We start from the raw sequence: 22,697 nt of genomic DNA on the forward strand, positions 1-22,697 counted from the left end.
TGCTTTCCTTTAACAAAGCAGATCCAAGAACCTGTATGGGCAGACACCCTGAGGATGCTTGGGGTGCTTGCTGCTACATGCATTTCTTATTTAGAAGTTCAACTAATTCTCTCCCCATATTATAATTTCTAACACTTCCATGTTTCAACAAGTTTTTGAAAGGTATGAATTAAAATCATATTTTTTACTATTAATATGTATTTGGTACAAATCTTTATTTTAACACAAACTGAAGAAAAATTTAATATCCAATCTCATTATTATATAGGATTCTAGGTAGGATCATCATTGTACAGATAGATATCTCATGGCTCTATCATTTAATTGTTTCTAGAAAAACACAAGGCTTCATTATCAGATATGGATGAAGCTCTGAATTCTCTTAATTTTAGGATTTTTCCCCAGTATTCTTTATCAGCTAAAATTGAATAATAACTTCAAGGATAAATGATGCTTTAATGATATTATATAATTCATTAAGTAATGTTATAAGAATTGGACGGTGTTTTCATTATAAACTCCATTAATAGATCCATTAAGGGATGCTACCATTTTCATTATCGACTCTGTTAAGGGTCTATTGACATTTTCATTATAAACCCCATTTTTCAGGGACTGGTAACTAAGTAATTTAAAAGTGTTTAGGTCTTTAACTTTCTGTGTGCATTGTTCACATGAATGCTTTTTAAAAAAATAATGACTGTGTGTTTTTGTTTGTCAAAGTTTTTCTTTCATTGTTAAATGCTTTTTTGATTAATCAACTCATTACTAGCAAATTGATTCATTAGAAAAATACAAGTTAGTCTATTCAAATACTTTTATATGTGTGTGTATAGAATGAAGGCTATGTTTCATCTAGTCATAGAAGATTGTATTTTAATCTTGAGTTCTTAGCCAAAATTTGGAAGAAAAAAACATGTTGGAGAAATATTCCACACTTGGCTCTGTGCCATCTACTAATTTAATCATTTTGACCTTAAAAAATATAGAAATTCTTTCTACAATAAGCAACTTTTATCACAAATTAGTTGACAGACAGCAACTGAATACAGAAGGGAATGGTATTTTTTTCCTAAGGAAATCCACTTTTAAAAATGATAAGCACTAAAATATTCTCCTTTATATTTTTTCATTAATTACTCTGAAGTAAAAATGCTAGTCTATTTGAAGAATGCATTTTGTACCAGCTACTGCTTTGTAAATTAAAAAAGTGATGTAGAGAATGTTATAAAATCTCTCATTTTTTATTTTTCAAAAAAGCAGAACAGTTGAAAGGAAGGTTAAGTGGTTTTTTCCCTTTTTTTTAAACCAAAGTCCAGAATACAGTGAGAATAGAAATCTATTTCTCAACAGCCAACAGAGACTTTTAAGTCCTGATTATAATTAAATCCATATAACTTTATTATGAAGCAAGGAAATTCACTTTTAGCTCTGAGATAAAACTTTGGGTATAAAAACAGTAACTATCACAATCATAATAAATGAAATATACACAGTACTTTAAAGGGATTTAACACTGTATGTCATTAGATGTTCACAATAAGCCTATGAAGCAAATACTGCATGGATATATTACCCCTGTTTTATAGATGAAAAAATTACATCTCAGAATTGTCGAAATCTGCCTGAGATGACAAATCTAGTAATTATTAGAGGTAGAATACAAACCTGGATATATGTCAACTCTAAGTCAAGTGCTTTTCCCAGACACTATGCTTCTTTATCTTAAATACTTTTAAATCATGTATAATAATTTTCACTGAACACTGAAATATGTCAGAGATTCAAGCATTATGTTCCTTTACTCAAAACAAATTTCAAAGTCATATTTTTAAATTTTCAAATTTTTAAAGTGATAACTGACTGCATTTGCAAGGAATTAATGAATTAAATAATAACAATAAATAGAATATGCACACATATTGTGTATACTTGTTGAAAAATAAATCAATACATTTTGTTCAAAGGGCAATGGAGAAGCTCATGATAAATGCAATTAGGAAATGTAGCATTAGAGAGAAGTGGAACAAAGGATGCCATCTGAGAGAAAGACATAACTCAAAAAAAGGGTGGGGGGGAGGACATCTGACACACTATATACTTATCTAAGTCATATAAAAAAAGGTTTAGAAGAAAGATGCCTGGATGCTGGATGGGTCCTTTCTAGACGTTTTCCAGTAAGTCATGGAAAAAATAAACAGAAGTTCTAGATGGGTTCTGATCGCATCTGCCATTCTAGAGAAGGTAAACAAATTGACTCTACTACAGATAAAGTATGAATGGATAAAAAAAATAACATATAGGATGTAGAATCAAGATGGCAGAGTAGAAACAGGACTTCCTTGCAGCTCTGGCTCCCACCTACCCCAATTTGTGTAAAAAAAATGACTCGAGACAAACTTTGGAGCTAGAGAACCCACAAAATAACACAGAGAAGTTAACCTCCCGCTGAGGACAGCCCAGCAGGCTGGGAGCAAGCAACCATTGCAGCATTCTGGGAGGTGTCCCCAGCCCCACTGGAGCTGGAGGTCTTAGCCCCAGAGCACCCTGACCAGCTACTGACTGGAGGGACTTCATATCACCAGCAGCAGTAGTGGTTTCCAAAATTATCAACCCATAGATGTCAAGGACAAAGTGAGAGGTCAGTGCAGTGTGGACTTTGGGACCTGGGAATTCAGAGTGTGATCCGGCTTTTGTACCCAGGGCGTGAAGAGGCTGAGGTGCCTCGGCTGTGCAGCCACTGCCACTCGGCAGCTTCAGCTCCTTGTCTGCAGATTGTAGGGAGACCAAGTGACCAGTCTAAGGGGTAATTGCTGTTGCTTTAACCTGCTAGGATCTGGATTGCTGTCTAGGGTGGAGGTCCTGGGGTGAGTGACTACCTTGCCAGAGTGGGTGGAGGCCTCAGAGAGGGCACCCAAATAATACCTTTGGCAGCTTCAAAAACCCCAGTATTTGGGATAAAGCTCCTGTCTCTGATAGCAGAATTCTATTGTGGCAAAAAGACAAAAAGTCAAGTAATTGAGTGTCAACATGAGCAGTTAAAGGAAGCAAAACACAAAGAGCAATCCAACTTTACACTCCTATTTTGGGGACAAAAAAGATCAAAGCATGGAACAGGAGGAAGACAATGAAGTCAGAAATCCTGCACCAAAAGCTTCCAAGAAAAATATGAGCTGGTTATAGGCCATAGAGGAGCTTAAAAAGGATTTTGAAAATCAAATAAGAGAAGTAGAGGAAAAATCGGGAAGAGAAATGAGAATGATGCAAGAAAATTATGAAATGAGAGTCAACAACCTGACCAAAGAAAATAACACCTTAAAAAATAGACTAACTCAAATGGCAAAAGAGCCTCAAAAAGGCAATGAGGAGAAGAAGGCCTTAAAAAGCCAAATTTGCCAGATGTAAAAAGAACCTCAAAAGTTCACAGAAGAGAATCATTCCTTCAGAATTAGATTGGAGCAAATGGAAGCTAGAGACTTTATGAGAAATCAATATACTATTAAACAAATGAAAAAAATAGAAGGCAATGTGAAATATCTCAACCTGGAAAAAAGATCCAGGAGAGATAATTTTAAAATTATTGGACTACCTGAAAGCCATGACCAAAAAAAGAACCTAGAAATCATCCTTCAAGAAATTCTGAAGGAAAATTGCTCTGATGTTTTAGAACCAGAGGGCAAAATAGAGTTTGAAAGAGTCCACTGATCACCTGCTGAAAAAGATCCCAAAAAGAAAACTCCTAGGAATATTATAGTCAGGTTCCAGAGTTCCAGATCAAGGAGAAAAATATTACAAGCAGCGAGGACAAACAATTTCAATTTTGTGGAACCACAATCAGGATAACTCAGGACCTAGCAGCTTCTACATTGAGGGATCGAAGGGCTTGGAATATGATATTCCAGAGGTCAAAGAAGCTGGGATTAAAACCAAGAATCACCTACCGAGCAAAACTGAGTATCATGTTCCAGGGGAAATGGTCATTCAGTGGAATAGAGAACTTTCAAGCACTCTTGATGAAAAAACCAGAGTTGAATAGAAAATTTGACATTCAGATACAAGAAGCAAGAGAAGCCTGAGAAGGTAAACAGGGAAAAGAAATCATAAGGAACTTATCAAAGGTGAACTACTTATATTCCTACATGGAAGAACGATAATTTTAACTTATGAAACTTTTCTCAGCGTGAGAATAGTTGAAGGGAATAGAAATGTATATATGTGTTTATGTGTATCTATATATGTATGTGTATGTATATATACATACATATATGTCTATATAGGAGGATATATGGGCATAGAATACATATGTGAATGTGTGTATATATGTCCACAGGTATACATACACAGAGGGTACAGGAACAATTGAATAGGAAGGATGATACTTAAAAGGTGAAATTGAGAGATGAGAGAGGAATATAATGAGAGGAGATGGGGAGAGACAGAATGGGGTAAATTTTCTCATATAGAAGAGGCAAAGGGAAATTGTTACAACAGAGGGGAAAAACAGGAAGGCAAAAGGAAATGAGTCAACCTTATTCTCATTGAATTTGACTTAGGGAGGGAATGACATACACACTAAACAGTGTATTTCACCCAACAGGGGAGTACAGGGATAGGAGAAGAGAGGGGGGATAATGGAAGGGAGGGCAGGCTGGAGGGGATGAAAGTTGGAAGCACCCACTTTTGAAAAGGGAAAGGATCAAATTATAGAACAGAATAAGTGGGGGGTGGGATAGGATAGAGGAAATTATAGTCAGTCTTTCACAATATATCCACTATGGAAATATTTTGTGTAGCTATTCACGTACAACCTATATTGAACTACTTATCCTCCCAGTGAAGGTGGGTGATAAGGGAGGAAGGGAAAGAATCTGGAATCCAAAATTTTAAAATCAAATGTTAATATATATATACATATTATTATTAATATTTTGCATGTAACTGGGAAATGAGATTTGCAGGCACTGGAGCATAGAGATCCACCATGCCCTACTGGAAAGTCAAAGGGGGAATGGGGGAAGAAATGGGAGAGAGCAGATTGGGGGAGGGGATATTCAGTGGGAACGCTGTTTTGAGGTGGTGGGTAGGGAAAATTGGGGAGGAAATTTGTAACTCAAAATATTGTGGAAATGAATGATATAAACTAAAAAATTAAAAAATAACATACGGTATGAGAGCTAGCTCTATCATGTCCCTTGAATATCCAGACTGACAATTTTAAGGATTGTTAAGTGTGGACCTCCCCAGCATTATATTGTTCTCTCTCAAGTTATGAGATGAGATGAATCACTTCCAGCTTTAGAGTTCTTTCATTCTTCTGCATCCCATGAGATATTCTTATCTGTAGAACTTCTTTGATTTTTCCTGCTATTTTGCTTGGCAATGAGTTTATATTAGGGCCAAACTGGTGAGTTTAACCTGAGGGCTAAGCTCCCCCTTGTGAGTAATAATGGAAGTAGCTTTATTCTGAAACCATAAGTATCATACCCCTACATGAGAGATATTTGATGAGTGGTAGAATGATATGCTAGTGACTCGTTCAATACATAGGAGATACATACATACACCTTAAAAAATAGACTAACTCAAATGGCAAAAGAGCCTCAAAAAGGCAATGAGGAGAAGAAGGCCTTAAAAAGCCAAATTTGCCAGATGTAAAAAGAACCTCAAAAGTTCACAGAAGAGAATCATTCCTTCAGAATTAGATTGGAGCAAATGGAAGCTAGAGACTTTATGAGAAATCAATAACTCTAGACGTTAGCAAAATCTATGTTTATAGTTGCCACCACCCCTACTCTCCAACTTTAATCTTCTAGTCCACCAGCCATAGATATAATGGTCCCAGCTGTCCTTACCCACAAATGCTTTGTACCCCTCACAGAACAGGGACAGTATTGTACGGAGACAGGGGAAACCATGGTTTGCTGGGGGGTGGAGGGATAACAATATAGAATCAGAGGAAATCACCCATTACTGGTGACAATCACCTAACTAGTTAAAATATAGGAGTCTATTATATTTTTAAAAGTGTCATCTTCATCTTTTTTTTTTAAAGCAACTGGGGTTAAGTAACTTGCTCAAGGTTACATGGCCAGTTATTTTGTGTTCTATACTTTGATCCTTTCCCTTTTCAAAAGTGGGCGCTAAGTATCTGAGGCCAGAACCGAGCATGGGTCTCCCAACTCCAGGCCCAGTGCTCTTACTCCCTGAGCCACCTGGCCACCCCTTAAATGTCATCTTCTAAAAATGTTGTGACCTTTAGTTGAATTTTAGGTATTGCATAAATATTTTTCACAGGTTAATTTTGACTGTATGTCATTTGAGTCTTACACATGAACTTTAGAACCAAACTTTCATGTAAGATATGACTCCTCCAAATAAAGAAGCTTGGTATTAGAGTCTCTGATTTTGGCATATTCATTAAAACAAGTATTTTTAAAATATGGTGCTTTGTGCCAAAAACTGTACTTGGCATTAGCGATGCAAAAACAGATTGGAAAGACACATATTCAGCTAGTCAACAAGACATAATTAAGCACTTATTAGGCCCCAGACACTATGCTATGTCCTGGGGATACAAATTCCAAAGTGAAATGGCTCTTGCCATCATTGAGTTTATATTTTAATGCAGAAGGTAACATATATGTATATAAGTACATACATAATATATAAAAATGAATACAAGGTGGTTATGGGAGAGAGGACATTAGGAGAACAAGGGAATCCATCAGGATAAATACAGAATGGATCCTTGGAGTACACCCACAATTCAGAAGTTACACAGAGAATGAGTTAACAAAGAAAACTGAGAAGTGGTTAGATAAAGAGGAGCAGAACCAGGAGGAAATAGTTACATAAGACCCACTGAGGGGAGAATTTTTAAATGAAAGCTGTGCTCAAGTGTCAAAACTCAAAGGAGTCAATGAAGTTAAAGACAGTAAAATATTAGATTCAACACTTAAAGCATCATTGGTGACTTCGGTGAGGGCATTTTCATTTTAGTGAGGTCAGAAGTCTTAGAAGACTAGAGGAGATTACAAATATCATCCATGGAGAGAAATTGGAATTAATATAGAAATTAAATACTAAATTCTGAAGATCAAGACAGTGGAGGCCAGTGTTTCTCCACAGTCAAAACATTATCTAACCCAACTTGCTCTTTGCATTTCCCATCTTTGGCCAGATTTCAAACACAAAATAAATTTTCTCTTCTGAGTTCTAGGTACTAGAATCTTGTGGTGCAGTCAGCTAATAGTATTGCTTTGAAGAATATGGTTGACATTCAATTCCTAAGTGAATGCCCATGAAATGAAGGAAACTTCCCAAGCCACACTGTCAATTTGTTTAAGTACTTTTTCCTTCCTTCTTCCTCCTTATTCCTTGTGTATGCACTTGTTTTGCCAGGACCATCCTCATCCTCCAAATTCTGGGATCACCCAAACACATTTCATTCTTGGCAAGTATTCATTATATTGACTCCTCACCCCACATTCCCAGAGTTTACTATGAAAAACTCAAAACAAATAACATGACTGAGTTGGGAGTGAAGGGAGTATGAATAAGATATAAACCTCTATCAAATTCCAGGTAAAAAGCATTTCTTCAGTAAAGCAGAACTGCTTCTCCATGTTAATATGGGCTTCTAAATCCAACACAAAACACCAAATATGCTGACTTCTAGATTGCTTTTATTTAAAGTAGGAACAAGATATCATATATAATGCTATACTGCTATACTTGCCCCAAATCCTTCCCTATTTTCAGTCCCTGTCATTTAAATAAGCTGTGAAATTAAATACACAGTTGGCTATTTTTAATTTAATTAACTAATTAAGAAAAAGTTGTTTAAAGCATTTCAGATGCTACCAGCTATTAAAATAATTTAGCTTTTAAAAAAGACAAGCATCAAAATAAATCTGCTAAAATAAAAAGGGGCTTGAAATTATGCTTTCAATATTCTATTTTGCCTTTTATTTTGCCAAAAAATTGTCAGTCAAAAAATGAGGGGAATCAAAAATGTCAAATGCTCTCATCACAAATACTTGGGAATAGAAAGGAGGCCAAGATGGCTGAGTAAAGGCAGGGGCTCATCTGAGCTCTCCCCCAAACCTCTTCAAATACCTTTAAATAATGACTCTAAACAAATTCCAGAACAACAGAACCCAGAAAAAGATGCAGTGAAACAATATTCCAGACCAAGAAAACTTAGAAAATCGACAAGAAAGATCTATTGCACCAGAGTGAGAGAGATGCACAGTTAAGAACAGTCTGGTCCAGCCTTTCTGGAGAGCAATCTGGAATTATGCCCAAAGGGCTATAAATACTTTCACACCCTTTGATCCAGCAATACCACTCCTAGGGTTATATCCCAACGAGATCATAGAAATGAGAGAAAGGCCCATATGTACAAAAATGTTTATAGCAGCTCTTTTTGTGGTAGCAAAGAATTGGAAATTAAGGGGGTGCCCATCAATTGGGGAATGACTGAACAAGTTATGGTATATGCATGTTATGGAATACTATTGTGCTATAAGAAACTAGGTGCAGATGGTCTTCATATTTACCTGGAAAGGCTTAAAAGAACTGATGCTGAGTGAGAAGAGTAGAACCAGGAGAAATTTGTACACAATTACAGACACAACGTATGTGTGATGACCCAACTTTGATAGACTGGATTCTTCTCAGCAATGCAGTGATATAAGTCAATCCCAAAAGACTCATGATGGAGAGAAATATGTGCATCCAGAGAAAGAACTAAGTTTATATCCAGGTGGAAGCAAAATACCTGACCTTTTTCCTTCTCTTATTTGGTTTTGTGTCCTCTTTACCATTTTTCATTCCAGCTGGTACAATCCGTCCTTATAACCTGACTAACATATCATGTGAAAGTATTTACAGATCCTATACTTGACTATAAGCCGCCATGGCGGGGGGGTGGGGAGGGAGGGAGAGGGACAAAATGTGAAACTCAAGGAATTGTGGAATTGAATCCTGTAAACTAAAAGGAAACAAACAAATTAATAAATAAAAAAATAAATTAAGAACAGTCTGGGCCTCAGCAAACCAGGAGCAGACCTCTTGGACTGAGTCAGTGGTACCAAAAGTAGTTAACAGACTTCTAAGTCTACATATGATAAGGGAGTTCAATAATTGATCAGAAGGAGATTACAGGGGTCCCCTTGCTGGCACCAAAGGTAGGACTCTGTTACATTGCCTATACTTGGATCTGGACCACATTCCTGGGTCTTAGTCCCAGTGCAAGAAGTAGCATTAGACAGCAGAATTTGTGGCCACAGGGGGGCAGGTACCTGGTCATAGTTGATAAAGTTGAAAAGAGTGCTTGTAATCACTCACAAACCAGTGCACAGTACAGGACAATAGTAAACACATCTCTCTCTAGAAAAGCCAAAATCTTATACATCCCCAGATTAATCTCTGAAAATAGCTGCACAAAAATCCTGATACATGGGACAGTGCCCCCTCTACCGTGGAAGCAGAGCCCCACTTTATCATAGAGTTTTAAAGAACCCACTCAGAAGAAGACAACAAAATAAACGTTTGTGCATTCAAAGCCTCAAAGAAAAAAATTATGAAATTGTTTCAGGCCACTGAAGAGTTCAAAAAGGCTTTTAAAAACCAACTAAAAGAGCTGGAGGGAAAACTGGGAAGAGAAATGAGAGTGATATAAGAAAAGCATAAAAATAGTCAACAGTTTGGTAAAGGAGGCATAAAAAATACTGAAGAAAATAATAACTTTAAAAAACAGAACATATTACCAAAATCTGAGAAGAGAAGAATGCCTTGAAAAGCAGAATTGGACAAATAGAAAAATATATACAAAAATTCATTGATGAGAACTCCATAAAAAGTAGAACTTGCCAAATGAAAAAGGAGGAATAAAAGCCCACTAAAAAAATAATTCCTTAAAAGTTAGAATTGGGAAAGTAAAAACTAATGACTTTATGCACATAAAGCCAAGCAGGAGCAGCTTTCCAGAACAATGCTACTGTGAAAAGGTTTTAAGATTCTGATTACATAGTATAGTGAACACTCTATTCAATAACACATTAGAGCAAACATTCACAGTAAATCAAGGCACAGCATTCACAATGTTACAACTTATCACAGATAATCAAAATATAGCATTCACCATAACTTATCACAGAAAATGACCACATAATTTTCACCACAGTAGCCACACAGTATTGAACAAAGTATAATCATTTAATCAATCAATCACGTAGTAACTCAATCATTCAATCATCCTTAAGGAGGCTTGCCTCCTCAAGGGTCACAAAACACAATAGTCAAAGTTCTACACTCATGGGGCACACTAAGTTACAATATCAGTCACTACTCAGCACTCTCTTAAGGGGTAGTATAAAATACACAGGTCATCCACCCCTTAGTCACAGATAAGTTACAATCTTCTCAGTCAGTACACAGAATCAAAGTAAATATTCCTTCAGCTTAACTTGGGATAGTCTCTCAGATTCCCTGTATCCCCTTCTATGGTCCCAGCTCCTACCTGGATTCACCCAAGTGTCACCTGGTTTCAAAGGCAGACATCTCCCAGTTCCTTGTCCAGCTCTACATGCTGTTCTTGTCCCATGCTGAAACTCACAGTCCACCTTAAATCCTTCACAGTCTCTGTTCCCAAGAAGTCAAGGCTTAACAAAGCCACAAACAGGTTCATGCAAAGTAACAGTATCACAGTCATGCTTCCTCAGTCTTTGGCAGCTCCCAGGAGAAGCTCCAGCTGGTTCCCAGAATCAAAATCACTTCACCTAGGTTCCCAAAATCAAAATAATTCTCTCCAGCCTGGACCTTTCCTCTTTAGCCTCCTTGGTAGCAGCTGATTCTGCCTCCACAAAGTTTATCACAAGGAGTTCTGACTCTCCCTCTCTGGGGCTTTCCCTTATATACAGTATTGCTCCTCCCTTTTCAGCCCCTTCCTGTTACATCCGAAACAGTTCACACCCTCTGTTTCTTTAACAGAGGCTTAATATGAAACTAGGTGCTAAGTACCTCTCAGTTTAATACAAAAGGAATTTCAAATTTCATTACTATTACAATAAGACATCAAGAAACAATCAAACAAAATCAAAGGATTGGAAAAAAAAAAGCAGAAGAAAATGTATAATACTCACTGGGAAGACAACTGACATAGAAAATATATCCAGGTGAGATAGTTTAAGAATTATTGGGCCACCTGAAAGTTGTGATTAAAAAAAATAAAGCCTAGACATTGCCTTTCAAGAAATTATCAAGGAAAACTGCCCAGATATTCTAGAGCCAGAGGATAAAATAGAAATTAAAAGAATCCACCTATCACCTCCTGAAAGAGATCTCAAAATGAAAACTGCTAGACAAATTCCAGACCTCCAAGATAAAGGAGAAAATTGTACAAGCAGCCAAAAGGAGGCAATTCAAATATTGTTGAGCCACAGTCAGGATAACACAAGGTTTAGCAGCTTTTATATTATTAAAGTATCAAAGAGTTTGGAGTGTGAGATTCCGGAGGGCAAAGGAGTTAGGATTACAAACAAAATCACCTACCCAACAAAACTAAGTATAATACTTCAAACAAAAAGTGAAAAATGAAAATTCAATGAGATAGAGGATTTTCAAGCATTCATGATGAAAAAGATAAGAGCAGTATAGAAAATTTGACTTTCAAATACAAGACTCAAGAGAAGCATAAAAAGGTAAACAGGAAAGGGAAATCATAAATTTAAACTGTTTATATTCCTACATGGGAAGAAAATACTTGTAACTCATAAGACATTTCTCATTATGAGAGTAATTAGGAGGAGTACATATATGTGGGGAGCCAAGGAGGCCTGATTCAGGACTCAGACTATGTGCCCTATAGAAGGCCCTTTGCAACACAGCTTTTGTTAAGCTTGCTCCTTGGGTCTTTTGTTGTTTGAGTTCTGAGACCAGTAGGCTCTACCCCAAAAGACTTTAGTTGTTCAAAGCCAAAGTATTTGATTCTCAGGTGGTTGGTTCCTATGCAAATGTCCTCGATGTTCTCAGCTTTGGCTTTGGCCTTGAAGCCAGCTCTCAAGGGCATCCTTTGTAAAATGAAGGCACATGAAAGGAGTTAGCTGACTTTTCCTACACTTCTTTGTGTCTAGATAACAAAGCCTTATCAAATTATCTATTCTGTGCTACTTCCAGGATACTACAGACTGGGTAATGATAAGAATACTTGAGTCATATTCCTTTGTCTCATTTCCTCTATAAAAACCTTGTATTGAGAATCAATAAATGGAGTTCATGGTTTTTCCTTGAACTACCCACATCGTCTGATCATTTCTTATTCACATCTCCAACCAAACTTAGTGCTGGACACTGAGCAGCCCACAGTACATATAAACAGAGGGCACAGGTATGAGTTGAATATGAAGGGATATCTAAAAAGTAAAATTAAAGGGTGAGAAAGGAATGTACTGGGAGAAAGGGAAAGGGGAAGGTAAAATGGGGTATATTATCTCACATAAAAGAGGCAAGAAAAAGCTTTTACAGTGAAAGGGAAGAGAGGGGAGAGAAGAGGGAGTGAGTGAACCTTACTCTCATCAAAATTGGCTCACAGAAGGATTACTGAAATGTTTAATTACAGCCTTCTTTGGAGGGGAGGGGAAAATAAATAAGTGTACAGCAGAGAACAACAACAAAAATACCAACAAGGAAGCAAAGCTGGGCAGTTTGAAATCGATGTATAGTATTTGTTATATAAGTATTCTTGAAATGGATATTTGTTGCTTTATATTGAATCTTCTTTTATGTACAGGACAATTTTTTTCTTTTCTCATTTTTCTGTGTTAATTTTTTTTTATTTCATTAAAATAAAAACAATTGAAAAAGGGAATGGACAGGATAAAATGAGAGAGAAAATAGAATAAATGGGGAAAATAGCATCAAAGGAAATACATAGTTGGTAATCATTACTGCAAAAAAATATTTTACAGGGATTTTCTCTGATAAAGATTTAGTTTCTCAAATGTAGAAAACTGAGTGAAATTTACAGAGACAAGAGCCATTCCTCAAGTGCTAAATGGCCAAAGGATATGAACAGGCAGCTTTCAGACAAAGTAATTAAAGCTATCTATAGTCATATGAAAAAAATGCTCTAAATCACTATTGAAAGAAATACAAATTAAAACAACTTTGAGCTACTACCTCACACATGTCAAATTAGTTAATATGACAGAAAAGGGAAATGAGAAATGTTGGGGGGGGGAATGTGAGAAAATTAAAACAGTAATGTACTATTTTTTTTTCTTTTTGGAGGGGGAAGGCAGGGCAATTGGGATCAAGTGACTTGCCCAAGGTCACATGGTTAGTAAGTATTAAGTTTCTGAGGTCAGATTTGAACTCAGGTCCTCCTTACTCCAGGGCTGGTGCTCTTTTCATTGTGCCACCTGGCCACCCCCCCACCCCCCAACACTAATGAAGCTGAATACTGATTCCACCCTTCTGGACAGCAATTTGGCACTATGCCCAAAGGGCTAAAAAGCAAAAAGGAAAAGGACTTATGTGTAGGAAAAAAAATATTTGCAGCAGTTCTATTAGTTGTGGGGAAGAATTGGAAATACTTGGGATTACCAAACATTTCTTTAGTCTTTTATATTACTGGGCCTAACTGTCTATCTCTAGTCCTAAAGACAGAAATATGATGTTATTTACATTAGGGCTACATTACATCACTAAACCTTTGAAAGACCCCCCTCAAAAAAACACAATCATTTCTTTCATTTTTTTGTGCCCTTTGGCTTTGATGATAACAGCTTTCAGCAGACATATTCCCTACCCCTCAAACTCTTAATGTCTATGGTGAAAGAGGAAAAAAATAAGATTAAATTTCCTATGTCTTTTTCACACTAATATTCATCTTTCCAGATTCTCTCCCATAGCCATTCTGAAATGAAATGTTAAAACAGAAAATTATGATCTCTCCCTTGGAGAGGAATTTTTTTTATTGCCCTTGGACAAGGGAGGGGTTAAGCAAAGGGAAGAAGAGATGACACCCAGTCTGACTAAAGGGGATATGAAAATGAGGAATTTTCTGTGCTTACTTTCTTGAGGAAAGGTCTCTATTAACATAGATCATGAAAACTTCACACTGTTTTGCAGCACCTGAATGCACTCGCCCGACTTTTGCGGACAAAGTTCAACTCTCAGAAACTCCAAGAACCCACATGATTTAGGGCCTGACAATATTTAGTAAAGTTGACACATAGTGAGTATTTGTGAATATGATTAAATTAATACTTCTTTAATCATTTTAAGAATGTTTTTCATTTTCAAAGAGGTCCCCATCCCCCTTAGATAAGTGTCTCACTATATCCTGAGATGACATGTCTGTACTGCTTGCTATTTCTGGAATATCTAGTGATGTCTAGCCAAGGAGACTCACCAGATGTCATGCATCTCCTAAGAAGGCATATTTATTTATTTGATTCTGTACATTGGGCTATAAGACATTTGGATATACTGCAGCTTAAAATAGAGTAGTTGCTTAGTATTTTAAATTTAAAAAATTATAAATTGGCAACCATGGAAGCAAGGCATTAAGTACCATAAATTAAGAATCCAAAGGTGGGAGATGTTTGTCTGAGGGCCAGAAGAGAGAAAGAGAACTTCCCAAATTCTAGTCTTAGGCATGGAAAGATTTTGATGTTTTTACCCACCTTTGTTTACTCTATAAGGCAATGGAAGTTCTGCATAATTAGTAGCTATTATTCTTAACATCATCATGACAGTATTATTTGCCATGTATCTAAAACCAAATGAATATCTTCACTATAGTCTGAGATGCTCAAAGATTCTGAGAAAAAAGGATAATAAATATAGGTCTAGAAGGGCCCTTAAAGGCCATCCAGACCAAATGTCCACATTTTACATGTAATCCCTGTACCAAAGTCCATTGGTATGGAACTCTCTCCCTTCTTATTAATAAAAATGAATTGAGGAAAGAGCTTTAGTTGTCAGCCAATCTCAATTGCAAGTTCCCCTTCGGGACTCTCCAACTGAGAGTTTTCTTAGAGCATATAAAGAAGCCTTCCAGTTTTGAGAGAGTAGATGAAAGAGGCTCATACCACTTCAGTTTGCTAGAAGAAAAGATTCTAGGAAGATATAAGAGGATCTGGCAGTCTCCTTCTTTGGGGAGTTTCCCCCTGGGTGAGATCAAGGACATTCTCTCTTGGTTGAGTTGATTTATTACATTCCCTCCTTACTTTATATTATCTAGTATATATACTCCTATGACATCTTCTTCTCTGATTTTTGCTTTGCTATGAATTGGATGAATGAGTTTCTTTGCTATTTTCTATATATGCTCATTATGAAACTGGTATTAAGGGAAAAGGGGCAAGCCTTGGATATAGAGTTTGGGGTGCCCCTTTTCCCCAGAAATGACAAAGGGATCAAAAGTTAGCTTGAACTAGATCATATCTCCTAGAGTAGTAATACTTAAGGGATCAGATAGATAAATTTTGATAACCCTTCTCTCTGAGGATAGTAGAGTGGTGGCCTGTGGCCCTGATATCATGCTTCCCCTCCCAGCAGGAATGAAACTCTCTTGGAGAAGAGGTTAGAGGTGTCTGTTCTGCCTCCTATCAAGTCATGCACACAAGGATAGGATCCTCACTGCACAATCAGGGTCCACTTACTCTATATGCATTACTTGTAGATTAGGATATTGAGGCCTATGGAGAAGTGACTTGCCCAAGGCCGCAAAGTTAGTAATATCATAAGTGATATCTGAAATCTGGTCTTTTGACTCCACAGCCAGTTCTCTTTATGTTATACCCTGTACCCTTCCTATATCAAATATCTTGAGATTTTAGCTTTCTCTAATATATTTAAATTTCCAATTGTGTTTATATCTTAAATTAATTCAAATTAATTAATTTTCATTTCTACATCAGAATCATTGAATTTCAGGTTGGAAGGACTTTAGATGCAGTATAGTTCAACCCATAGTCAAAAGAAGGTTCCATTTACCTTATCTGACAAGTGGTCATTCATTCTCTGTGTCAAGACTCTCAATGGGAGACAAAACCACACCTTCTTGGATGACATAAATTGTTAGGAAGTTTTGTTTTTTTTTTAATCACATTGAGTTCAGAAGTCCTGTTGTAATCTCTATCCTCTGCTCCTAATTTTGCCCTTTGGAGCCAAATAGTGCAAATCTCAACCCTATTCCAATCAATAGCTCTGGAAATACTTGAAGATAACATTTATCTCCCTCTTAAGTCTTCTCTTTTCCTGCGTAAATATCCTAGCTCTTTCAACAGACATAAGCTGGACTCAAGACCATTCACCATTCTAGTTTTCTTCCTCTGGAGACTCTCAAGCTTGTTACTGTCTTTCTTAAACCATGGCACTCAAAACTGTACCAGAATATATCTGACTGGGGTGTAGGAGACAAAGGAATCATTGATATTTTTTTCCTTAAAAGCTATTATTTAGCTTCTCAGATTAGGAGATCCAAAATCACATACAGGTCCAATATCTTCAGAACTATCAGATGTCACATAATTCATTCTACTATTGATACTGTTCACTAACTTCATCTTTTATTACCAAGATAGCAAAGCATACAGATGAATTGTAAAAACTCCATCTATTTTTCAAGCTGTTTGAAAACAAATAACTTGACATTGTTTTGGCAACATATCCAAATTATTGCCCTTTTTTTTTCACTTTTGTTATCACAGAATTTTAGAATTAGAGGGAACATTGGAGATTCAACCTCTTCTTTTTATAAAGAGGAATGAAAGATGAGGAATTTAAGAGTTAGAATTCTAGTGACTTCCTGAAGATAATATGGTTATTCAGTGAAGGAGTTAGGGTTATGAGTTTGGACTTTCATCTCCCAATCTAGTATTCTTAATGATTCCACAAGCACTAGTAAAGCACCTCTATGTGTGTATAATGTATTAGGCCCCAAGGACAAAGATAATGAAGCAACCACTATCCTAGAGAAGCTTATGTGCTGAAAGTATACAGTAGGTGACAACTGATGCATGTAAAACTAGATACAGAGTAACCTGATAAAACCGTCAAAGAAACAACTAAGATTGCTAACAATCTTTGTTGAGAACAGGGAAATCCCTATGGAGGAGTTGGTGCCTAAACTGAATGAAGTTCATAGTAATCTAGAGCTTCTAAGAGGTACAGATGAGGAAAGAATACAGTCAGGCATAGGTGCAAGAAAGATATAAAATGCAGAAATTTAGTGCCCAGTTTAGGAAAGAGTAATTTGTGGTTTGTCTGGAACATTGAAAACTCAACAGGAAATCATGTGAAATGTGGCTGGAAAAATGAAGGAGGAGCTATATTATAGAAGACGTTCAATGACAAACTGAGGAGTTTTTATTTTATCCTAAAGGTACGTAATAGGCAGATACTGAATCCTAGACCTGTAGAGTAACATGATCAGATTTTTGTTTTTAGGAGACTTATTTTGGCAGCTATGCTGAGGATGGTCTGGAGAGGAAAGAGAACGGAAGGACAACGAACAAATTCCTCCTGATGTTGAACATCACACTGAAAAACATTAAATGGAAATCCAAGTCTGGTAGGCTGTTTGGCAAGTAGAATGAACTATAAATTCTATGGAGGATAAAGGAAAATGAATAGCTTGATACTTCAATAATTTAAAATGTTAAATTTACTTTGTCTCTTACAGAAATGAAATTTTACTCTACCTTCTAGACATACCACATATGTAAGGTCAGGCAAAGTACAAAGCAGCAGGGATATCCAAGTCATATGAGATGGACACAAGAATGTTTTTATCTTTAAGAATGTTCTTGTAGAGCAGATTGTCCATATTCCTCCTTTGTAGCCACTTTTTTGAAGATGCTTGAGTAAAGAACCTCCCCTATACGGAATCTCTAAACCATGTACCAACAGAGCTGGCCAGTATTTTAGAGATCAAGGACAAACTACTCATTTTGTCAATAACAAAACAGAATCCTAGAGAAGTTAAGTGACTTACAAAGCGTCTTCCAGTTCAGGGATCCTATAATGGAGATGACTGAAAACAATAACGTTATATAAATAAGAAATAGAAGAGGGGAGGAAGAAAAAAGATCTTAAGTAGAATGTAAGCTCCTTAAGGGCAGGTACTGTTTTCATTCTTGTCATTGTATCCCCAGGCCCTAGCACAGTTTCTGTCGTACTGCAGGTGCTTAATAATTATAAATTGAGTTCAATGCTGAATAGTAATCATGGGGATGGAAGAATTAAGTCAAAGAATTACACGTGTGTGCATACATGTATACATGCATGTGTGTGTTTCACAGGTAAAACACACATAGATACCTATAAATACACACATATATATGTTTCACGGGTAACACACAAGTAGCACCAACTACACCAGGTATAAAACAGATGGAAACATGGAAGGGCTGTTAACAGGTATGCTAGCACAGGTTCACTCTTGACCTGGGCAGACAGGAAGACAGGAACAGAGATACAATAAGGGGTTACATAAGGTAGCTTATTATTCTAGTCTAGCATTTTCAAAGGGGTTGCTGAAAACATGACCACTGACTCTTACAGTTTCCCTAACCACCCTTCACTCAGAGGTGGGTGAGAATATACTAGGAGCTACAACTCCTACAGATCCCCTAAGCCTTAATGGGGGCCCATTGAGGCAGGAACATGCATTCCTCTATGCATTATCCAAATCTCCATTTGCTAACCAGTGCCCTCTTGATTTATAGGGCCCCCCAAAAAGAAGGCAACTTTCTAACATTAAGCTCACAGGTTAACTTTAGTAATATCATCATTCAGTGCAGGTGTGGTAAATAATTATGTTATATCATCCCCATATCTCACAGTGTAGTCACAGTAGGACTGTTTACAAGTCATGAGCCTGGGAACTAGAGATTGCTATGGTGATGGATTCTGGGAACCAGTATCTCAAAAATCCTCCTTACAGCACACAAAAACACACATGTATGTATGTGTATGTGTGTATGTATATATATAGAGATATATATTTTATTTATTTATTTCACCTTTCAAGATACCATTTTTTAAATGAGACTCTTCAGGGAAAAGGAGACCAAAATATATATTGCTTTAATTAAATTCAATATTGGATGACTTGATACTATATATTATGATCATATTACAGGAAATAATTTGTCATTCATGAAGCTGATAATCTCAATGGCATGGTCTCTTAGAAACAGATGCCAGTAGTATGTACAACAACATGTATATATTTCATGAAAAACTTTTATTTTTGTTCATTTTTCTCATGCTTCTACATAGCAAGTTGATTTATTTAGGAACAAAGCAGTATCTTAAGAAAAAGGGAACTCACTTTCAACACACTTACAAAAAGTGGATTTTCCAAGAGTAATTTGGAAAATATGTTCACTCATTAAATTGTGGGGATAAAAGGCAATTTCACCAAGGCACACTAGGTATTAACAAAGGAAATATAAGACAAGGTCAAGAGGAAAGTAGTAAAGAGAAGAAGGTTGTCTGGATTTTAGGTTTGTTCTAGATTAGGTCTATGTTTTCTCACCCCACCCCTAGATTTCACCTATCTCACAAGACCTAATAGAAATGTGGTGATGTTGCAGCAAGCGCCCCAGCATCCCCAGGGTGGCTGTCAACACAGGTTCTTAGATCTGCTTTTCTAAAGGAAAGCAACTCAAAATGGGTTAACAATCTTGCTTTAATCAATCAAACGTATCATTTACTTAATTCAGGAGAAAAAGGTCAGCATCCTGATTTTCAGAGTACACAAACAGAAACATTTCAAGCAGACATACCTCCAACTATCCAACCATTTGTAATGGGAATATAAATTTAAAGATCTTCCCTGCCCCTAGGCTAAAGTGCACCTGGAGCCTGGGGTGGGAGGCTTGTTTTTCAGTAGATACTTCTTGATTGACCAGTGAGTCAATAAGGTTGTTACATTCTCTGAGACAGGAGAAGGATATATAAGCACTGATGTGTAGCTTTGTTTGGGGGCTCATATTGAGAAGTGTTCTGTGATTTGATATGGATTCTGGGAAGCCATTGTCCAGAGTCCCCCGGGTTTGAAACCCAGATGTTGTTTGGTATAGATGTAATGGTGGACAGTTTGGAAAGCTGTCTACTTGATCTGTTTCTGTCTTGATAATTCTGCCTGTATACTTTGAAGTTCAGGGTGCTGACCTTTTTCCCCTGAACAAGGTAAACGATATATGTCTGACTGATTAAAGTAAGCTTGTTAACCCATTTTGAGTTGCTTTCCTTTATCAAAGCAGATCCAAGAACCTGTGTGAGCAGCCACCCTGGGGATGCTGGGGTGCTTGCTGCTACACCATTACATCCATACCAAATCACAGTTAGCAGAGAGGGAGGCTGGGTTTTTCAAAGTGGGAGGAGGGGCTCTCAATGGCTGCCCAGAGTCTCATCTGGTCAAATCACACAACTCTTCTCAAAGTGAGCCCCAAAGCAAAGCCTCACATCAGGGATTATATAGCCTTTTCCTGGGTCAGAGAATGTAATCACCCCCTTGACCCACTGCCCAATCACAAAGCACCAAGGTGTGGGCTTTCCTGAAATAACAAGCCTCCCACCACAGGCTCCAGGTGCGCTTAACCTAGGGAAAATCTTAAAAATTTACATTCCTATAGTAGGTGGTAAAGAAATATGTCCCAGGTTATGAGGAAATAAGTTTGTCTGGATTTGGCCTGAAGTTTCTCTAGGCAATACAATGGGCTGAAAAATGTCTGAATATAGATGGCAACTCCTGTGAGGCGCAAGTTGTCATGGGAAACCCTAAAACAAAGACTCTTGGGAATCTCTAAATAAAGGGTGTGTATGTGTGTGTGTGTGTGTGTGTGTGTGTGTGTGTGTGCGCCTGCACATGCTCACATACCCTCAAGCATGTGTCTCTGAGTCTGTTTTTCTTTATGTACATGTTTGTGTGGGAGAAAGATTTACTAACCTGAAACAAACTGAATAAAAGGATACACAAACAATAGTTGACATTTACAGGATATCTCACTTTAAGCTTTGTAAAACTCAAGGTCTTTCCATACGTGATCTAATTTGATCATTATTTCCCAGGTTAGAGGAAGTAAGGACATAGAAGATTCTTTAAAGAAAGGGACATTAAAGATCACCTCTTCTAATAACCACATTTTAAAGGTGAAAATAACAAAAGCAAAATTAAAAAAATAATAACTTGTGTCTTTCTAAGGTCAGACAGCAGGTTACTGGTTTAGTTGACATCACCCCTCTACCAATCATCACTGGACTGACTGATCTGGACACTTTTCAATGGGTTATGTTGTCTTTAAATTTTATCATCCATAAATGAATTAAAATAAAACTAGGAGAGCACTGGATTTTGCAAGAAATTAGAGGCAACTTAGATTATCAGTTTGCAGAGGTGGAATCCAAAATTCATAAGTGATTTTAGGAGTATCCCAAGTGATTTAGTAACTACTTTACAAATGGTTCTTCTATCTAGTAACTGCTAATCAATCAGTCAATCCACAAACATTTAATAAGCTGCCAGGCACTATGCTAAGTGCATGTGAGACAAAGGAAAAACATAGCCTCTGCCCTCATGAAGCTTGCATCCTAATGGAAAATACAATGTGCAAACATCTGTGTTTATGTGTATACACAGCTGTACATATGTACTATATATATGTATATATACAAACACATATATATAGATATCAGAAAAATACAGAGTTGCATTCTTTAAAAACTTTAAGAAGACAATTTCATTTTCTGTTTGTGTTAATAGGTATCTACTGTAGTATTGTGGTAAGAAGAGGAGATGAACCATTCATGGCAGGGAGAAGTGGGGGGGAAGTTACATGCAAAAATATTATGCCTTGAGGCAACCAGAGACAAACACATCTACTTCAAGAAATTGCCTTCAGGCAGCCCTGGAAAGAACTACATTTCTTTGGGGGTACATTTCTTTGCCTTCCATTTGTGAGCATTCTCTACTTTCAAAATTAAATGTTTTCTATTTTTTCAATAATTGGAGAGTGTATAGATTTTTTCTCTTGACAACAAATCACAACTAGCATTTATTAAATACTTACTATATGCCACACACTCTGCTAGACATTGGGAATGCAAACAATAAAACCAATAAGCAGTTCCTCCCTTCTAGAAGCTCCCATTCTACTCCTATGGATACATACACACACACACACACACACACACACATCACAAATATATTATCCTCAAAGCAACAACAAACAGGTACCATGGTGCTTGTCTTTTATTCATAGAAAAAAAAAGATAAAATATTATTATTTGACTAAACCTTGTCAAATGATCTACCTCACTGAACTTGGCAAAGCTAAGCTGCCACATGTTAGGAGTCACATGAAGCATTATCTTTGGGAGTAGAATAATGATGTCTTAAGGCTTTGAATCCTTCAGTTTTATTGCCACATGAATTTGATGTAATCAGTTCTTAGCATCTCATACTGACACAACACATTTTCACAGGCTATTGACAAAAATGGTACTCCAAGGCAGGTAAATATGGCCATATGACAAATACATGTCTTCAGATCATGAGCCAAGCTTGGGACATCTTATATAGTTAAAATTTTTAGTTGGGTCAGTAATCCTGAGGTAGAGAAGAAATTTCAGAGAAGACCAATATTTTTCAGATCTGTGATATTGTTCTCATC

The sequence above is a fragment of the Petaurus breviceps genome, unplaced genomic scaffold (genome assembly GCF_028583685.1).
Source record: "Petaurus breviceps papuanus isolate PSGF00001 unplaced genomic scaffold, PetGlider_PUasm1.0 551, whole genome shotgun sequence".
Lineage (NCBI taxonomy): Eukaryota > Metazoa > Chordata > Mammalia > Diprotodontia > Petauridae > Petaurus > Petaurus breviceps.